The following is an 18,025-nucleotide window of genomic DNA, read 5'->3' as shown; positions in this document are numbered from 1 at the left end:
TGTCAGTGAAAGAAATTACAAAGAAGGAGGAAAAGCTAGAATAACCTGGCGGCATTAGACAGGAAATAGAGGTATCAGTATTTATATGGTTTGGCTGTGTTCCCACCCAAATCTCATCTTGAACTCCCACATGTTGTGGGAGGCACCTGGTGAGAGGTAATTGAATCATGGGAGCAGGTCTTTCTATGCTGTTCTCATGGTAGTGAATAAGCCTCACAAGATCTGAAGGTTATATAAGAGGGAGTTTCCCCGCATAAGCTCTCTCTTTGCTGCCATCTATGTAAGACGTGACTTGTTCCTCCTTGCCTTCCACCATGATTGTGAGGCCTCCACAGCCACATGAAACTGTAAGTCCATTAATCCTCTTTCCTGTATAAATTACCCGATCTCGGGTATGTCTTTATCAGCTGTGTAAAAATGGACTAATACAAGTATGAATGCCTAGGTTTTTAATATACATACATAGAGGTAGATATAAATATGTGTATATGAATGTGCTGGTAAACATGTTTGTATTTCCTAGCTCTGTCCACTGAGAGAGTCTAAAAGCAATAAAATTACAATAGCAATGAACACACCTAGTACTGAGATCTTGGTTTCTAAATACTATTCTTTGATAAAAGAAACCAGGGCTCCTTGGAGAAGTAGTTGATTCCAGGGCTGAGGCAGAAAGAATACAAAATAAGGCTGAAGCCTCTTGTGCTAGAAAGTAATGAGGTATTAAAAAAAAAAAAAAAAAATGAAGGCATATCAAAAGGGCACAGAAACCAGCCTGAAAGAACTCCCAGTTGCCAAAGCTAGGACAATTAGAACCACAAAATCTGTAATGATAGTATTGAATTATAACCCACAGAATAAAATAGACATCTGAGAGTCCATAATGATATAAATAAATGATTGAATATATGAATATGTGGAAGAGAGGGATAAATCTTTCTTCTGGAGAGATTCCAATCAATAAATGTAAAAGGAATGAGAGAAATGATAAATCACCATTGGTAATTGTTGCAGACATAATCCATCAATGAAATCTTAAAGTTGTGGGAAAAAATTCAAGTAGAAACAGTGTATTTGTATAGTCTCAAAGTTTCTATCCCAAGATATTTATTATTTACAAAGAGGGGAAAGTAACTTCACAGTGGACAAACCCAGCATACCTTATCTTAACCATATGATCTAGGCTAACATAACAAAACATCCACATCATGTACCTTCTTGTAAGATGTAATGAGAAGGGCATGTCACTTCTGTGGTATTCTTGTCAAAAATACATAACCTTAACCCAATAATGAGAAAACGTCAGACTAACCTGATGGAGAACATTCTGCAAGATAAACAATCAGTACTCTTCGAAAAAGTCAAGGTTATGAAAGAAGAGGACAAACTGAGGAACAGTCACGGACTGAAGGAGACAAAGGAGATGTGGTGGATAGACTTTAAAGTGGTCCCCATGGTTCCCCCTTCTGATATTCATGTCTTTATGTAAGCCCCTCCCCTTGAATGTGGGTGGGACCTGTGACTTGTTTATTACCAATGGAATATGGTAAAGGCAATGTGAGGTATGTGATTGTGATTATGTGCATGCGATTACACAAGATTATAGCACCTACCTTGCAAAAAAGTCTCTCTATAGAAGGGGAATTGTGCCTTTTCTCCCTTCAATTGTGAGGTGTCCACACTCACCCTGGGTGTGGAAGAAAGGAGGATGTGGTAGCTTTTTAGCTTTTTCTCTTTTTTTTTGGAGACGGAGTCTCCTCTGTCACCCAGGCTGGAATGCAGTGGCATGATCTTGGCTCACTGAAACCTCCACTTCCTGGGTTCAAGTGATTCTCCTGCCTCAGCCTCCTGAGTAGTTGGGATTACAGGCACCCACCACCATGCCCGGCTAATTTTTGTACTTTTAGTAGAGATGGGGTTTCACTATGTTGGCCAGGCTAATCTGGAACTCCCGACCTCAGGTAATCCACCTGCCTTGGCCTCCCAAAATGCTGGGATTACAGGTGTGAGCCACCACACCCAACCAATGTGGTAGCTTTAGGTCAACATGATTGCACACCCAGAACTAGATCTTTCCAATATCCCAGAATAGACTGTGTAAAGAGAGCCAGGTAACTGCTCCACATTGGGAGAAGGCAAAATTAAATATGAGGCAGACAGGAACTCCATATTGGCAGCAGAAACTGAAAGATGAATCAAAAAAGCCATTGAGCAAATGTCATCAGGCAATAGAATCCATAAGTAAGCAGAGCCTTTAGGTAAAGAAGAGAAGCATAGACACGGCAGAAGTGAAGAGCTAGAAAAATTGTATCACAAGAACGTTGGAGTGCCTGAAGCACAGAATACTGGATGCTGGACTGGCAGAGGTGCTGGTATCCAAAACCCAGCCAGTGTGCACCTCAAAAGAATCCAAGTGGACATTGCCACCACCCAGCAGGCTCTTCTCAGATCAGAAGCTCCCTTTTGTCAGCAGACTTTCACATCAGCCCCATGAGACACCAATCTGATCCTTCCAAATGTGGCTCCACACACCTTGGGAAACTGTCCCACCCAGAGTGCTGTCATTTCTACCGCACTATGTCTGGAGACTTTGCCTGGCTCAGGCCTTCCTTAGACTCTAGGCTGGGTCAGCTTCCAAAGTATGCCTTTGACAGTGAAAAATTCCACTTGAAGATATGTGAGACAGCTTGCACAATAATTTGTCTAAGGACTGTTTATTGGTGATGGATTGAGAGTCTGGTGAAGGGGATCAGAATATACCACCCCCAAATATGCCACTTTGGCATAAGGATTATTTTGAGGTTAAAGCAATTGAGAAATAGCAGATTCAGAAGGAACTCTACCCTCCCCTTCTCTGCCTAAAAGTAGGGTAAATATAACAAATTGCCATTTGTAAAAGTATCTTCCTTCCCCTCTCCCATACCAGAAGGCAGAGAACAACCAGTGTCACAGGAGCTGGCAAGTCAGCACTGAGACAAGTCTGCACAAACAAACCTTACTACCATAACCCTTTTCTTCAATTAGCTTCCCCCATATATTTACCCTCCCACAATGTACCACCATTAGAAGCTCAAGCCCCTTTTCCTTTGTCATATCATTTCTCCAGAATTTATCACCCTTTGTTAAGATGATATATAAACTCTTAGGCCTGACTGATTTGGGTTTTCACTTCTTTCCTGTGACACCTCCCTCCCTATGTGCATATAAAATAACTTTTTATTAATCTGTCATTTGTCAGTTTAAGTCACAGGCCCCAGTCCCTAAACCCAAGAGGGTATAGGAAAAGTTTTATTCTTCCTCTACATCTAGAACCTCCTGCCCGTATTTCTTTCAGAACTACTAAAGCTTCAGAACTTTCCTCACCAGTACTCAGGAGTTTTTATCAATTATCATTGCCTTAGTGCAAACATGATAATGAATGGTAGTAAGCTGATGCCTATGCCTTCAATCAGGAAGTCACAACTTACAAAAAATATAGAATATTCATACTCTGTTATAAATTCCACATAGCCAATTGATTCTCATAGAATGTTTTCCTTGATTTTTGTCGAATTCATTAGTGCATAGTCAAGCTAGGGTATAATTCAAGCATGATTTGACAAATAAGATTGCATCCTAATCTGCTAACCCTTTTCACAATAAATTTATTATCATTTCATCTGATATATGATCTGTTAAACTATGTTTTACCCTCATAAAAATTACATTCATTAAAGTGAGCCTCCTTTCAGCTTCTGCACTACTGTGCTGGAACCTCCCTTACTTGTTCATCAACGGCATGAGCAACTTCATTGCTGAATAATAGCTTTTGAATACCGAAAGAATATTTCCTTGATTTTTTGTGCCATTCAGGATGCTATAACCATGACTAATTTTTCAGGTTAATCTTCATTGTTCCACTGGGAATATACTGATATGGCAGAAACTCTAGCAATGAGTAAATTAACTGACTCATTTTACTGAATTCAGGAAGAATTCAAGAGTGATGCTTTATAGGTGTCAAATTCAGCTGTCCTTAATCCTTGGGCAGAGCTGATTTCTGCCAGGAACTATATAATCCTGCATGAGGTTACAAACTCCTTCCTGAGACTGGTGCTAGAAGTCAGGAAAGGCATGTATTTGTATATATGGTCGGCAGCCTCTGAGATGGCCTTCACTGTCCTCATCTCCTGCTGTGTCATCCTCTCCCCTTGAAAGTGGGCTGGGGTAATGACTGGCTTCTAGGGACTATAATATGGCAAAAGTGATTGGATGTCACTTCCAAGATTAGGTTGCGAGAAGACTGACTTCCATCTTCCTCACTCCCTCGCACTGTCTCCCTGGCTTCCTCTGAGGACAGCCAGCTGTTGTGTTGTGAGCCACCCTAGGAAGAGGTCCACCAGGGAAGAAACTAAAGTCTTCAGTCAATAGCCAATGACAGCCTGAGACCTACCAGCAGTCACAGAGTGAGCTTAGAAGTGGATCTTCCCTCATTCAAACCTCCAGATGAGATCAGATGTATTAGTCTGTTCTCACACTGCTAATAAAGACATACCTGAGACTGGGTAATTTATAAGGGAAAGAGGCTTAATTGACTCACAGTTCCACATGGCTGGGGAGGCCTCACAATTATGGCAGAAGGCAAATGAAGAGCAAAATCACATCTTACATGGCAGCAGGAAAGAGAGCTTGAGCAGGGGAACGCCCCTTTATAAAACCATCAGATCTCATAAGACTTATTCACCACCACAAGAACAACATGGGAAAGACCTGCTCCCATGATTTGATTTCCTCCCACTGGGTCCCTCCCACAACACATGGGAATTATGGGTGCTACAATTCAAGATGAGATTTGGGTGGGGACACAGCCAAACCATATCACCAGAGTCCTGACTGACACCTTGATTGCACCCTTGTGAGAGACCTGAGGCAGAATCACCCAGCTAAGCCTGGAACTCTGACCTTCAGAAACTTCGAGATTTTAAATATGTGTTGTTTAAGCCATTAAGTTTCTAATGCTGCAACAGATAACTAACATGATATGCATTATTACAAATAAAATAGAATATTGTGTCCTCCATTGTACAGATGAGGCAAACAACTGTTTTACTAACTTTCCCAGGTTTGCCTAGCCCTTGTATAAAGGGGCTCAGCTGAGATTCCAACCCAGGTGCATGCTCTCAGTATCACTCTGTCTGCCATCCATGAGTGGCCAGAAACAATAACATATTTCAGTTTTAGTTAGGGGGCCCTGATGTGATCCCTTCTGTTTCCCTTAGGACATTATGGTAATGGTTAGCAATTTACCTCATCAGATCAGTGTACCTTAGATCCATTAAATTGCTCAACAAATTACTCTCATTTCCTGTTGGACAAGCTGTTATCTTAGTTCTCTCTACACCTGCATTCTTTGCAATTTTATCTGTGAAGTCTTTTCAGAAGGACAGCCAGTTTTTTCAAAGGCAGGTAATCAAACATTGAATGTTTCTTTTTCTGGAAGAAATTCACCAAACTAACATATTCTGAGTTATAACCCAAGGTCTTTTGTTTTGGTTTTGTTTGTTTGTTTGTTTTGAGACAGGTTCTCACTCTGTTACCCAGGCTAGAGTGCATCAACATGATCATGGTTCACTGCAGCTCCAATCTCCTGGGCTCAAGGGATCCTCCCATCTCAGTCTCCTGAGTAGCTGGGACTAAAGATGCAGCTAATTTTCTTTTTCTTTTTTTTCTTTGTAGAGGCAGGGTCTCACAATTTTGCCCGGGCTGGTCTTGAACTTGTAGGCTCAAGCAATCCTCCCATCTCAGCTTCCCAAGGTGCTGGGATTACAGGCATGAGCCACTGCACCCAGACCCATATTTTTTAAGTAGTTGAAATAAATGGTATTATTTCAAACTTGCAGCATAAAAAACTGGTGCATCCCATATTTAGTGTATGAGTAAACCTTCTAGAATAAACAGAAAAGAGTGAGCACATTTGCAGAAGTGGTGATACCAACAATATTCATTCTATCCTAAAGTGTTACTGCATTAAGAAGTACAAAAAAGACCTTAGCAAAATGAAATTCTGATACTCCTATCTAAATCAATTGTTACCACTTCCCTGTTCAAGTTGGAATGTGAAAATTTTGTCCCTATTAAAATGAGTCAGCCAAGTTGAGAATGTTTTTTGAGTAGAACTGAAAATAACATGCTAATAAGCTGAACATGTATGTACTTGCATCCCAAAGATGCACTTGTATGTAATAGGAGTTGTGAAATTATTAATCTAAACCTTAAAAAGCTATTATAATAGGAAGCATTTATTTTTTACTTTATTTTTTTAAGTACAATGTCCATTTTATTTTTCTGCAGAGAATAGTCCGTCTTCAGTCTTTAAGGACTAAGCTCCTTACGTGGGCTTTGGTGGGGGACGTGGGGCAGCACTCGCAGGCCTAAATCGGGGTGGGGGTGTTCAGTCCTTGCGGGCTTCACGAGATCAATTCCTGACTACTTTGCTGTGACTTGCACAACTCACACAGTAACGCAGCTTCACACATAGCTTGGGACGCACATAGGCATTGAAGACGCTCGCTTCAGAAATGTCCCTGACTGCCGTGGCCTCCACTATGTTTTGAATGACGAATTTCTTAATGGCCTTGTCCTTGGACACGCATTGGGCACAGTTCATGCAGTGAATAGGCTGCACGTGGCCGCGGCCCTTTTTGGCACGACCATTGTTCCTTCTTTTCTTTGTCATCTTGGAGGGATGGACTGGAGAGAGGAGAAGCATTTATTTTAATTCATTGCGTCCCATTGCAGTTCTGGTGTGGTAGAGTCAAACAAAATACAAATATTCCAAGAAACAATCGTAAACTGATATAGAGTGCTCTTTTCAAATAAATCTGGAAAGAAAGTATCTTTCTTTCCAGAAAGAATTCTGTAAACTTTTTCCTGCCTAAAAAAAAGAAAAATCTCAACCTTAGCCTTCATTATCCATTCCATTCCTTAACCTACTTGGTCATGGACACCTTTCTTAGAATTCTGCTGAGAAAGTACCAGCTTAACCCATCCATGATCTAATGCTTGGGTTCTTTTGCAAATACAAATTCCCCAGGTGGTACAACAAAGTGAGGTTGAGTTGTTCAGATTTGTTGTTTGAGGCCTAGTGCTTATTTGGCTAAGTCAAGACAATAAAGCTAATGCACATAGCACTTAATACCCTTCTGAGTACCTTACATATATTAACTAATTTAACCTTCTTAACAACTATGAAGCAGGTAATATTGCTATTCCCATTTTATAGAAGAGGATATGAGGCACAAACAGTGTAAGTACCTACTAAGTGGAATGGCAGAGCAGGATTCAAACCCAGAGTCTGGCTCTATAGTCCACATTTGTAACCACTATGCATGCTACCCTCCTGTGTCTGTGCATGCAATTAAAAAAAACTTATTAGACAGAATAAAATGTTCATTAACTTGGAGTTATTAGTAAAAAAGTCATTCTGTGTAGGAGGAGATCAAATGGTTTTGGAGAGTACATCCATTTTTAAAATTTTAATGATTTTAAAATAAATTGACTTTTTTTCCCCGAATACCTCCAACAACGGGAAATAACTCCTAGCTTCTGAACTATATTTACAGATTGAGAGCCTGCTAGGAAAAGGTATTTGTATTCATTAGCTCTATCCACACATGCTCACCTGGTGAACTTCATAAACAACTTGTTTTTTAAAGTAGGTTAATGAGTCCATGAAAGCATGTTCATAATGTCAATTTGCTTAGCAAACTCTTTATTGGAGAAAATGCTTTTGCAGTAATATCTTGAGCCTTGCCCAGGTTGAATAATCAGAAACTTCATATCAGTTGAGTCCAAAGGCAGAAAAACACACATCAGAGCATTTTCTTGACCAGGTTTCTTTCCTCGTTGGTATCAAAAGAATGGAGAATAGACTAAGTATTATTTTCAGATCATAAATAAACTCTCCCTCCTATTGGCCAGGATAATGAGTTCTTTAAATAGATTCCTACGGTTTCAACCAAAACTCTGTAAATGGTAAAAGCTCAGCAAACACAAGTCCTTTTCAGCCCTGCCATTGCCTGTAGTAGAAGGATGGTGAACTGGTTATTAGGTGTTAACTTGATTAGACTGAAGAATACCTAGATGGCTGGTAAAGTATTGTTTCTGGGTGTGTCTGTGAGGGTGTTATCAGCAGAGATTTGACAGTTGAGTTGGTGGACTGGAAGAGGAAGACCCATCCTCAATGTGAGTGGTCACCATACAATCAGCTGCCAGTATGGCTAGAACAAAGCAGGCAGAAGAAGATGGGATAACCTTGCTGGCTGAGTCTTCCGGCTTCCTTCTGATCCTCGTGCCCTGGATATCAGACTCCAGGTCCTTTGGTCTTTGGACTGGGACTTAGACTAGTGGCTTCCTGGGGGGTCTTGAGGCTTTGACCACAGACTGAAGGCAGCACTATCAGCTTGCCTGGTTTTGAGGCTTTTGGAGTTGAACTGATCCACTACTGGCTTCTCTCTTCCCTAGCTTGCAGATGGCCTGTTGTGGGACTTTGTCTAGTAATCATGTGAGCCAGTTTTCCCTAACAAACTCCCTTTGTGTGTGTGTGTGTGTGTGTGTGTGTGTGTGTGTATACACACACACGTATCAGAGTCCAAAGGCAGGAGCTTGATATCAAAAAAAAACCACACATATCAGGGCATTTTCTTGATCAGATTTCTTTCCTTGTTGGCATCAGAAGAATGGAGAATAGACTAAATATTATTTTCAGATCATAAATAAACTCACCTTCCTATTGGCCAGGATAATTTGAGTTCTTCAAATAGATTCCTACAGTTTCAACCAAAACCCTGTAAATGGTAAAAGCTTAGCAAACACATATCCTTTCCATCCATTTTAAGGATGGATTTCTTTAGTTGGTTTTGGGGTTTCTGGAGTTGGCTCTTTAATCTGATTAGACCTAAAAGTGCTAAGGACTCTACTTCTAATAGTATGGAGAACACTGACAGTCCTTGGTGTGGTTTAGAGTCATGAAAAATAAATGCATTTTATACTTCTGATTCACTGCTCCTCAGAGTCGAGGGGTTTAGTGACTCTATATATAACTTAGAACATTTGCAGAGAACCAAGGAATATAATGAAGTTGGGTGGTTGTTCCTAAGTTCCCTGGACAAGTGCTGAAAAAAAAGGATGAGCTCAGGGATTCTATCTTCTGGCCCCAGAAGCACATACTTAGCCTCAAATCTACTATGATTGCCTGGATGAGAGTCTTATCTTCTCCAGACAAAGGGCTGAAATTGCTGAGAATCAGACACAAGACTTACAGCAAAAGGTGCATGCTCAGCCTCACCAGGTGTCTACTGTTAAAGCAAGGGCATTGGTAGGGAAGGAATGAGACCCTATAACTTGGGACAGGGATGTGTGGGAGGACTCTGGTGAATCTGGGGGCACTGAGCTCCTAAATTCTGATAAGCCTTTTTTGCCAGAGGAGAAGACGGCCTCCCCACTCACAGTGGTGGCAACATCCCCTCCCCAACCCAGGCTGCTATCAGCCTTTCTACAATGGTCTGAAGAGATTGATCCTGCATTGCTTGAGGAAACAGTGATGGCCCCCCTGAGGCAGTTGCCAGGCAAGACAATGCTGATTCTCCTCAGGACCCAGCCCCAATACCCACTCTTTTCTTCTATGCCAGTAACTAGACTCAAGTGCCAGTAGGTCCCTAGAGATGAAGTTCAGAGTGTGACCCATGAGGAAAGAACTACTTGAGTTTTCTAATTTATAGAAGCAGAAATCTGGAGAACACATGTGGGAATGGACATTAAAGGTGTGGGATAATGGTGTGAGGACTAAGCTCCATTTTGTTTTATCTTGCCCAAATTCCTATCTAAGGGGTCTGGGGAATCATGCCCTACAAACCATAAATTCTCATCAGATGAGTTTTATTTAACCCTATATATGGTAACTTACTTTCCAACCTGACTCTGGCATAACATCATGAGACAAGGAAGAAAATAAAAATATTTTACCCCAAAACATGTTTTTTTGCTATATCTTGAAATGGCCGGGCCGGGCGTGGTGGCTCAAGCCTGTAATCCCAGCACTTTGGGAGGCCGAGACGGGCGGATCACGAGGTCAGGAGATCGAGACCATCCTGGCAAACACGATGAAACCCCATCTCTACTAAAAAAATACCAAAAACTAGCTGGGCCTGGTGGCGGCGCCTATAGTCCCAGCTACTTGGGAGGCTGTGGCAAGTATAGTCCCATTCTACTTGGGAGAATGGCGTGAACCTGGGAGGCGGAGCTTGCAGTGAGCTGAGATCCGGCCACTGCACTACAGCCTGGGTGACAGAGCAAGACTCTGTCTCAAAAAAAAAAAAAAAAAAAGAAAAAGAAATGGCCCTGCAAAGCTATCTTTTGTGGGGGGAAACTGGCATCTATAAGAATCTCTATTAACATAACTAGATCTTTTTCTTCCAGGCCCTCCCAATCCTAAAGAGATTAACTAAAAGTCAACACCTTTCAAAGATCTGAATAGGAGAAGCATTTGTCATCTATTGTCTCTAAGGGCAACCACCGTAAGACTTCAAAAGAACCTTGGTCTTCACAATCTTTTATCATAACCTGAACATTTTCTATTGACCCCAGGTCTTTTTAGACAAACTCAACCAATCGTCAACCAGAAAATGTTTAAATTTACCTAGGGCCTGAAAGCTGTGTACCAACACCCCCACCCTTCCTCACTTTTGAGTTGTCCCACCTTTGTGGACCAACCCAATGTATTTCTTAAATGTATTTTATGTCTCATGCCTCCCTAAAATGTATAAAACCAAGCTGCACTCCAACCATATTAGATACATGCTCTCAGGACCTCCTGAGGCCTGTGTCATGGGCCATGGTCACTCATATTTGGCTCAGAATAAATCTCTTCAAATATTTTCTAGAATTTGACTCTTTTCATTGACAGGTAAAAGGAACATAAAGTTGGATCAGACTGGATTTATTAATTGGGCCCACTAAGCAGAGATTCTGCATTTAATGCTACAGCTTGGGGAGTTAGAAAAAGGTTTCTAATAGTTTATTTGCTTGTTTAGCTGAAACACGGATCAAAAGATGGTCCTCCACTGTGCAGGCTGGAAATGCCTCATCACCCTTGGTTTAATGTAGAGGAAAGGATCCAAAGCTTAGGGAGACTGGAAGGCTAGAGTGGATTTGTCACTTTAGACCTACTCATCCCCACTGGGAGGGTCCTAACAACATACCCTTCACCAATACCTTGCAAAATAAATTTGTGAGGGGAGTACCACCATTCTTGAGGAGCTCTCTGTGATTGCTCTTCTCTGTATACCAGATCTTACAGTGCGAACCGCGGTCACTCAATTGGAAAACTGAAATGCAATGGGAATAACTGGATCCTGAGATGGCAGGGACCAAGTGGTGGCACTCAATTGTCAAGAGCAAGATGGGCCTAGTTACTGTAATGGACAGCAGAGGCAAAGCAGCAATCAGAATAGTCTGACTCATGTAAAGCTCTGGCATTAGCTAATTAATCATGGCATTCCTAGAAGTGAAATCAATAGGAAGTCTATTTCTTTCTTTCTTTCTTTCTTTCTTTCTTTCTTTCTTTCTTTCTTTCTTTCTTTCTTTTTCTTTCTTTCTTTCTCTTTCTTTCTTTCTTTCTTTCTTTCTTTCTTTCTTTCTTTCTTTCTTTTCTTTCTTTTTTTGTGAGGAGGAGTCTCATCCTGTCATCAGGCTGGAGGGCAATGGTGCCATCTCAGCTCACTGCAACCTCTGCCTCCCAGGTTCAAGCGATTCTCCTGTCTCAGCTTCCTGAGTAGCTGGGACTACAGGTGCACGCTACCACGCCTGGCTAATTTTTGTATTTTTAGTAGAGACAGGGGTTCACCATATTGGCCAGGATGGTCTCGATCTCTTGACCTCGTGATCTGCCTGCCTCAGCCTCCTGAAGTGCTAGGATTACAGGAGTGAGCCACTGCGCCTGGTCTGAAGTCTACTACATTCTCAGTTGGTATAAGCAGAAAACTTCCAAATCAAGTGGATGAAAGACTAATTTGAATTATAAAAACAGGGAATCCAAGCCCCTCAATCAATTTTCAGAATTGAGCTAGTTTATAGATCCAGAACCCCTTAACTGAAGGGGAGGCTGTGTCTCTCTAAGGAATGACCCCACTACACTGCCAACAATTTATACTGTTAATCTTCCTCCCATCCTTCCCTGAGGAAACCTCTAGCCTTTTACCAGGGTAACTGTGCATCAGGGAAAGGGGAATGACCAGACCTGGTCAGGGACTACTGGACACTGGCTCTGAGCTAACATTGATTCCAGGGGACCCAAAATGTCATTATGGCCCTCCAGTTAGAGTAGGGGCTCATGGAAGTCAAGTAATTAATGGAGTTTTAGCTCAGGTCTGACTTAGTGGGTCCAGTGGTCTCTGGACTCATCCTGTGGTCATTTTCCCAGTGCCAGAATGCATAATTGGAATAGACAACATAATTAGCAGCTGGCAGATTCCCCACATCGGTTTCTTGACCTGTGGGTTGAGGGCTATTATGTGGGAAAGGCCAAATGGAAGCCACTAGAGCTGCTTCTACCTAGAAAAATGGTAAATCAAAAAAAATATCACAATCCTGGAGGGATTGCGGAGGTAAGTGCCACCATCAAGGCGTTGGAAGATGCAGGGGTGGTGATCCCCACAACATCCTTGTTTAACTCTTTGTTTTGTTTTTTGAGATGGAGTCTCACTCTGTCACCCAGGCTGGAATGCAGTGGCACGATCTCAGTTCACTGCAACCTCCGCCTCCCAGGTTCAAGTGATACTCCTGCCTCAGCCTCCCAAATAGCTGGGACTACAAGCACACGCCACCATGCCCGGCTAATTTTTGTATTTTTAGTAGAGATGGGGTTTCACCACGTTGGCCATGCTGGTCTTGAACTCTTGACCTCGTGATCCCCCCGCCTCCACCTCCCAAAGTGCTGGGATTATAGGTGTGAGCCACCGCACCCCGCCTCAACTCTTTTATTTGGCCTATGCAGAAGACATATGGATCTGGAGAATGACAGTGGACTATCATAAGCTTAACAACGTGGTGACTCCAATTGTAGCTGCTATACTAGATGTGGTTCATTGCATGAGCAAATTAACACATCTCCTTGTACCTGGTATGAAGCTATTGATTTGGCAAGTGCCTTTTTCTTTACTCCTGTCCATGAGCCCCACCAGAGGCAATTTGCCTTCAGCCAGCAAGGCCAGCAGTATCTTGCTCACAGAGATTTTGATCACTTTTCCCTTCCACAAGATACCACATAAGTTCATTACATACATGACATTATGCTAACTGGACCCAGTGAGTGAGAAGTAGCAACCACTTGGGACTTATTGGTGAAACACTTTCACGTCAGGATATGGGAAATAAATCCAACTAAAATTCATGGACCTTCTATGTCAGTGAAATTTCTAGGGGTCCACTGGTGAGGGGCCTGTTGAAATATTCCTTCTAAGGTGAAGGATGCATTGTTGCATTTGTCCCTTCCTACAACCAAGAAAGAGGTACAATGCCTAGTGGGCATATTTGGATTTTGGGTGTATTACTCTGGCCTATTTATTCAGTGACCCAAAAGGCTGCTAGTTTTGAGTGGGGCCCAGAACAAATGAAGGCTCTGCAAGAGGTCTAGGCTGCTGTGCAAGCTGCTCTGCCACTTGGGCCATATGACTGAGCAGATCCAATGGTGCTTGAGGTGTCAGTGGCAGATAGGGATACTGTTTGGAGTCTTTGTCAGGGCCCTATAGGTGAATCACAGTAGAGGCCTCTAGGGTTTTGGAGCAAGGCCCTACCATCTTCTGAAGATAACTACTTTCCTTTTGCGAGACAGCTTTTGGCCTGTTACTGGGCTTTGGTGGAAACTGAACCTTTGACTACAAGTCACCAAGCTACTCTAGGACCTGAACTTCCTATCATGAACTGGGTGCTTTCTGACCCATCTAGCCATAAAGTTGGGCATGCACAACAGCATTTTGTCATACAATGGAAGTGGTATATACAAGATTGGGCTTCAGCAGGTCCTGAAGGCACAAGAAAGTTATATGAGGAAGTGGGTCAAATACCTGTGGTCCCCACTTCTGCCACCCTGCCTTCTCTCTCCCAGGCTGCGCCGATGGCTTCATGGGGATTTCCTTATGATCAGCTGACAGAGGAAGATAAGACTAGGGCCTGGTTTACAGGTGGTACTGCACAGTATGCAGACACCACCTGAAAGTGGACAGCTGTAGCACTACAGCCCCTTTCTAGGACATGCCTGAAGGACAGAGGTGAAGGGAAATCTTCCCAGTGGGCAGGACTTTCAGCAGTGCTCCTGGTTGTGCACTTTCCTTGGAAGGAGAAATGGCCAGATGTGGGATTATATACTGATTAGTGGGCTGTAGCCAATGGTTAGGCTGGATGGTCAGGGGCTTGAAAGGAGCACAATTGGAAAATTGGTAACAAATAAATCTGGGGAAGAGGTACGTGGGTGGACTCTCTGAGGGGTCAAAAACTGAAGATATTTGTGTCCCACATGAATGCTCATCAAAGGATGACCTCAGCAGAGGAGCATTTTAATAATCAAGTAGATAGGATGACCCATTTTGTGGACACCACTCAGCCTCTTTCACCAGCCATCGCTGTTATTGCCCAATGGGCTCATGAACAAAATGGCCATGGTGGCAATGGATGGAGGTTATGCATGGGCTCAGCAATATGAACTTCCACTTACCAAGGCTGACCTGGCTACAGCCACCACTGATTGCCCAATCTGCCAGCAGCAGAGACCAATACTGAGCCCTCAATATGGCATCATTCTCTGGGGTGATCAGCCAGTTACCTGGTGGCAGATTGATTACACTGGACCTCTTACACCACGGACAGGGCAGCAGTTTGTTCTTACTGGAATAAACACTTACCCTGGATATGGATTTGCCTTTCCTGCATGCAATGCTTCTGCCAAGATTACTCACAGAATGCCTTATCCACCATCATTGTATTCCACATACAATTGCCTCTGAAAAAGGAACTCACTTCACAGCTGAAGAAGTGTGGCAGTGGGCTCATGCTCGTGGCATTCACTGGTCATACCATATTCCCCATCATCCTGAAGCAGCTGGCTTGATAGAATGGGAAGAATGGCCTTTTGAAGTCACAATCACAACACCAACTAGGTGACAATACTTTGCAGGCCTGGGGCAAAGTTCTGCAGAAGACTGTGTGTGCTCTGAATCAGCATTCAATGTATGAAACTATTTCTCCCATAGCCAGGATTCACGGGTCTAGGAATCAAGGGGTAGAAGTGAAAGTGGCACTGCTCACCATCACCCCTAGTGACTCACTAGCAAAATTTTTGCTTCCTGTTCCTGCTGCGTTATATTCTACTGTCAACTAAGGCCTAGAGGTCTGAGTTCCAGAGGGAAGAATGTTGCCATCAGAAGACACAATGATTCAACTGAACTGGAAGTTAAGACTATCACCTTGCCACTTTGGGCTCCTCCTGCCTCTAAGTCAACAGGCTAAGAAGGGAGTTACAGTGTTGACTGGGGTGACTGACCCGAACTATCAAGATGAAATCAGTCTACTGTTCCACAATGGAGGTCAAGAAGGGACCTATGAGAGGGACCTGGTGGGAGGTAATTGAATCTTGGAGGCATTCATGCCGTTCTCATGATAGTGAATAAGTCTCATGAAATCTGACGGTTTTAAAAAGGGCAGTTCCTCTGCACATGCTCTCTTGCCTGCCACCATGTAAGATGTGCTTTCACTCCTCCTTCACCTTCTGCCATGATTGTGAGGCCTCCCCAGCCATGTGGGACTGTGAGTCCATTAAACCTCTTTTTCTTTATAAATTACCCAGTCTCAGTAATTTTTTTTCTTTTTCTTTTTTTTTTTTTTAGATGGAGTCTCACTCAGTCACCCAGGCTGGAGTGCAGTGGCATGATCTTGGCTCACTGCAAGCTCCACCTCCTGGGTTCATGCCATTCTCCTGCCTCAGCCTCCTGAGTAGCTGGGACTACAGGTGCCCGCCACCACGCCTGGCTAATTTTTTTGTATTTTTAGTAGACATGGGGTTTCACCGTGTTAGCCAGGATGGTCTCGATCTCCTGACCTCGTGATCTGCCTTGGCCTCCCAAAGTGCTGGGATTACATCAGTCATTTCTTCATAGCAGTATGAAAATGGACTAATACATCCAGTTAGGTTACAGTTTATTCACTATGAAGATACCTTTAGGCCAAACTTAAAATATGTAAGTAGGCAGCTTTAGACTAAACTTAATTTAGCAATTCCCCAATTTTGAGAGATTGACCAAAACTGTAGGCATTGATGTTACTCTACTACCATGCTAAATATACTTATGCTGTCTCAAACCCCATTGGGAAATAGCAAAACGGTAGATTTTGTAAGGTGGGAATAAAGGCATCTTTATTTTGTTTTTTAATACAGATGGGGTTTCGCCATGTTGCCCAGGCTGGTCTTGAACTCCTGAGCTCAAGCAATCCACCCACCTTGGCCTCCCAAAGTGCTAAGATTACAGGTGTGAGCCACTGTGCCCAGCCTATGTTTGTAAGGGTTACAGTAAAGGGGACCTTCTTGTGCTACAATCTCCTGTTTACAGAAGAAAAACGAAACTTGGCCTGTTTTAGGACCTATCTGCTTCATTAAAATTTCAATTTGATTATGTTGCATTTAGCATGAGTGACTCCATTTTGGTTTGGTCTGGTCTGTTGTGGCCTAGTCCATGAGCTCAATCCAAAATAATGGCCTCGCATAATTTTGTTTAAAAATTCTCCCCTTTTGGTTAGGTTCTCATTTAGGTGAGAGTATAACCAAAACTTACAACCTTAGCACCACTCTCAGTTATCATTTTGGGTTTCCACTCTCAGCATATCATTCATAGGTTACGTTACACCATGTTCATATTTCTTTTAGTTTTTATCATTCCAGTTGAAGAAAGACCATTTGACATTTTACAGATGGCTGCTTGCAATTATTTAAAACTTTTGAGGGAATACAACATACCAGGGAGACTACTATTACAACTATCAGGAGGGTAATACCAAAAGTTTGAAGTATGCTCCTTAGCCAGGGTTCCCATGAACTAAACCAACTAAAATCAAATAGACCAAAGAATGAGCTAGATAAAAAGTCTATTCATTCCAACCAAGCAGCCTGTTCATTAATTCCCTAAAGTCAAGTCTCTATAATATCCAATGTATTTCCCCATGGGCAACTAGATGTGTCAGCAACTGCACAGATACTTCTGTTTAGCCAGTAGATGATCTAGAGTAATTCTATTATTTAGTACAACATACACAAGAGAATTTAAAGTCTGTTATGTAACCATAGCCTTTGCAGTAGAATCTCCTGTACAGATCTACAGACTATTATGAGGGATACATTTCTTTTTTTGTTTTGTTTTGTTTTGTTTTGTTTGAGATGAAGTCTTGCTCTGTTGCCCAGGCTGGAGTGCAGTGGCGCAATCTCAGACCACTGCAACCTTTGCCTCCCGGGTTCAAGCGATTCTCCTGCCTCAGTCTTCTGAGTAGCTGGGACTATAGGCAAGCACCACCATGCCCAGGTCATTTTTTTGTATTTTTAGTAGAGACAGGGTTTCATCATGTTGGCCAGGCTGATCTCAAACTCCTGACCTCAAGGGATTTGCCCACCTCGGCCTCCCAAAGTGCTGGCATTACAGGTGTGAGCCATCTCGCCCAGCCGAGGGATACATTTCTGATCATTGCCTCATTTACTTTAAACCACGGAAAAATAGACCTAAAAGAATGCCCATCCAAAAGAATGAAGGCCTCTGGCAATGTTTTCTTTAACCTATGGGGTAGGTTAAGAGGAGTGGACCTGGCCGGGCGCGGTGGCTCAAGCCTGTAATCCCAGCACTTTGGGAGGCCGAGACGGGCGGATCACGAGGTCAGGAGATCGAGACCATCCTGGCTAACAGGGTGAAACCCCGTCTCTACTGAAAAATACAAAAAAAAAAAAAACTAGCCGGGCGAG

General features: G+C 42.7%; 2 pseudogenes; one reads left to right on the top strand and one right to left on the bottom strand.

Annotated features, from left to right (window-relative positions):
- Window positions 1-6,364: 6,364 nt before the first annotated feature.
- Window positions 6,365-6,712, bottom strand: LOC707629 (small ribosomal subunit protein eS26 pseudogene; annotated as a pseudogene).
- Window positions 6,713-7,223: 511 nt separating this feature from the next.
- On the top strand, window positions 7,224-15,931 carry LOC144331445 (uncharacterized; annotated as a pseudogene).
- Window positions 15,932-18,025: the final 2,094 nt, after the last annotated feature.

This window comes from Macaca mulatta, chromosome 9 (assembly GCF_049350105.2).
Source record: "Macaca mulatta isolate MMU2019108-1 chromosome 9, T2T-MMU8v2.0, whole genome shotgun sequence".
NCBI lineage: Eukaryota > Metazoa > Chordata > Mammalia > Primates > Cercopithecidae > Macaca > Macaca mulatta.
This window is presented reverse-complemented; position numbering and strand designations above follow the sequence as displayed.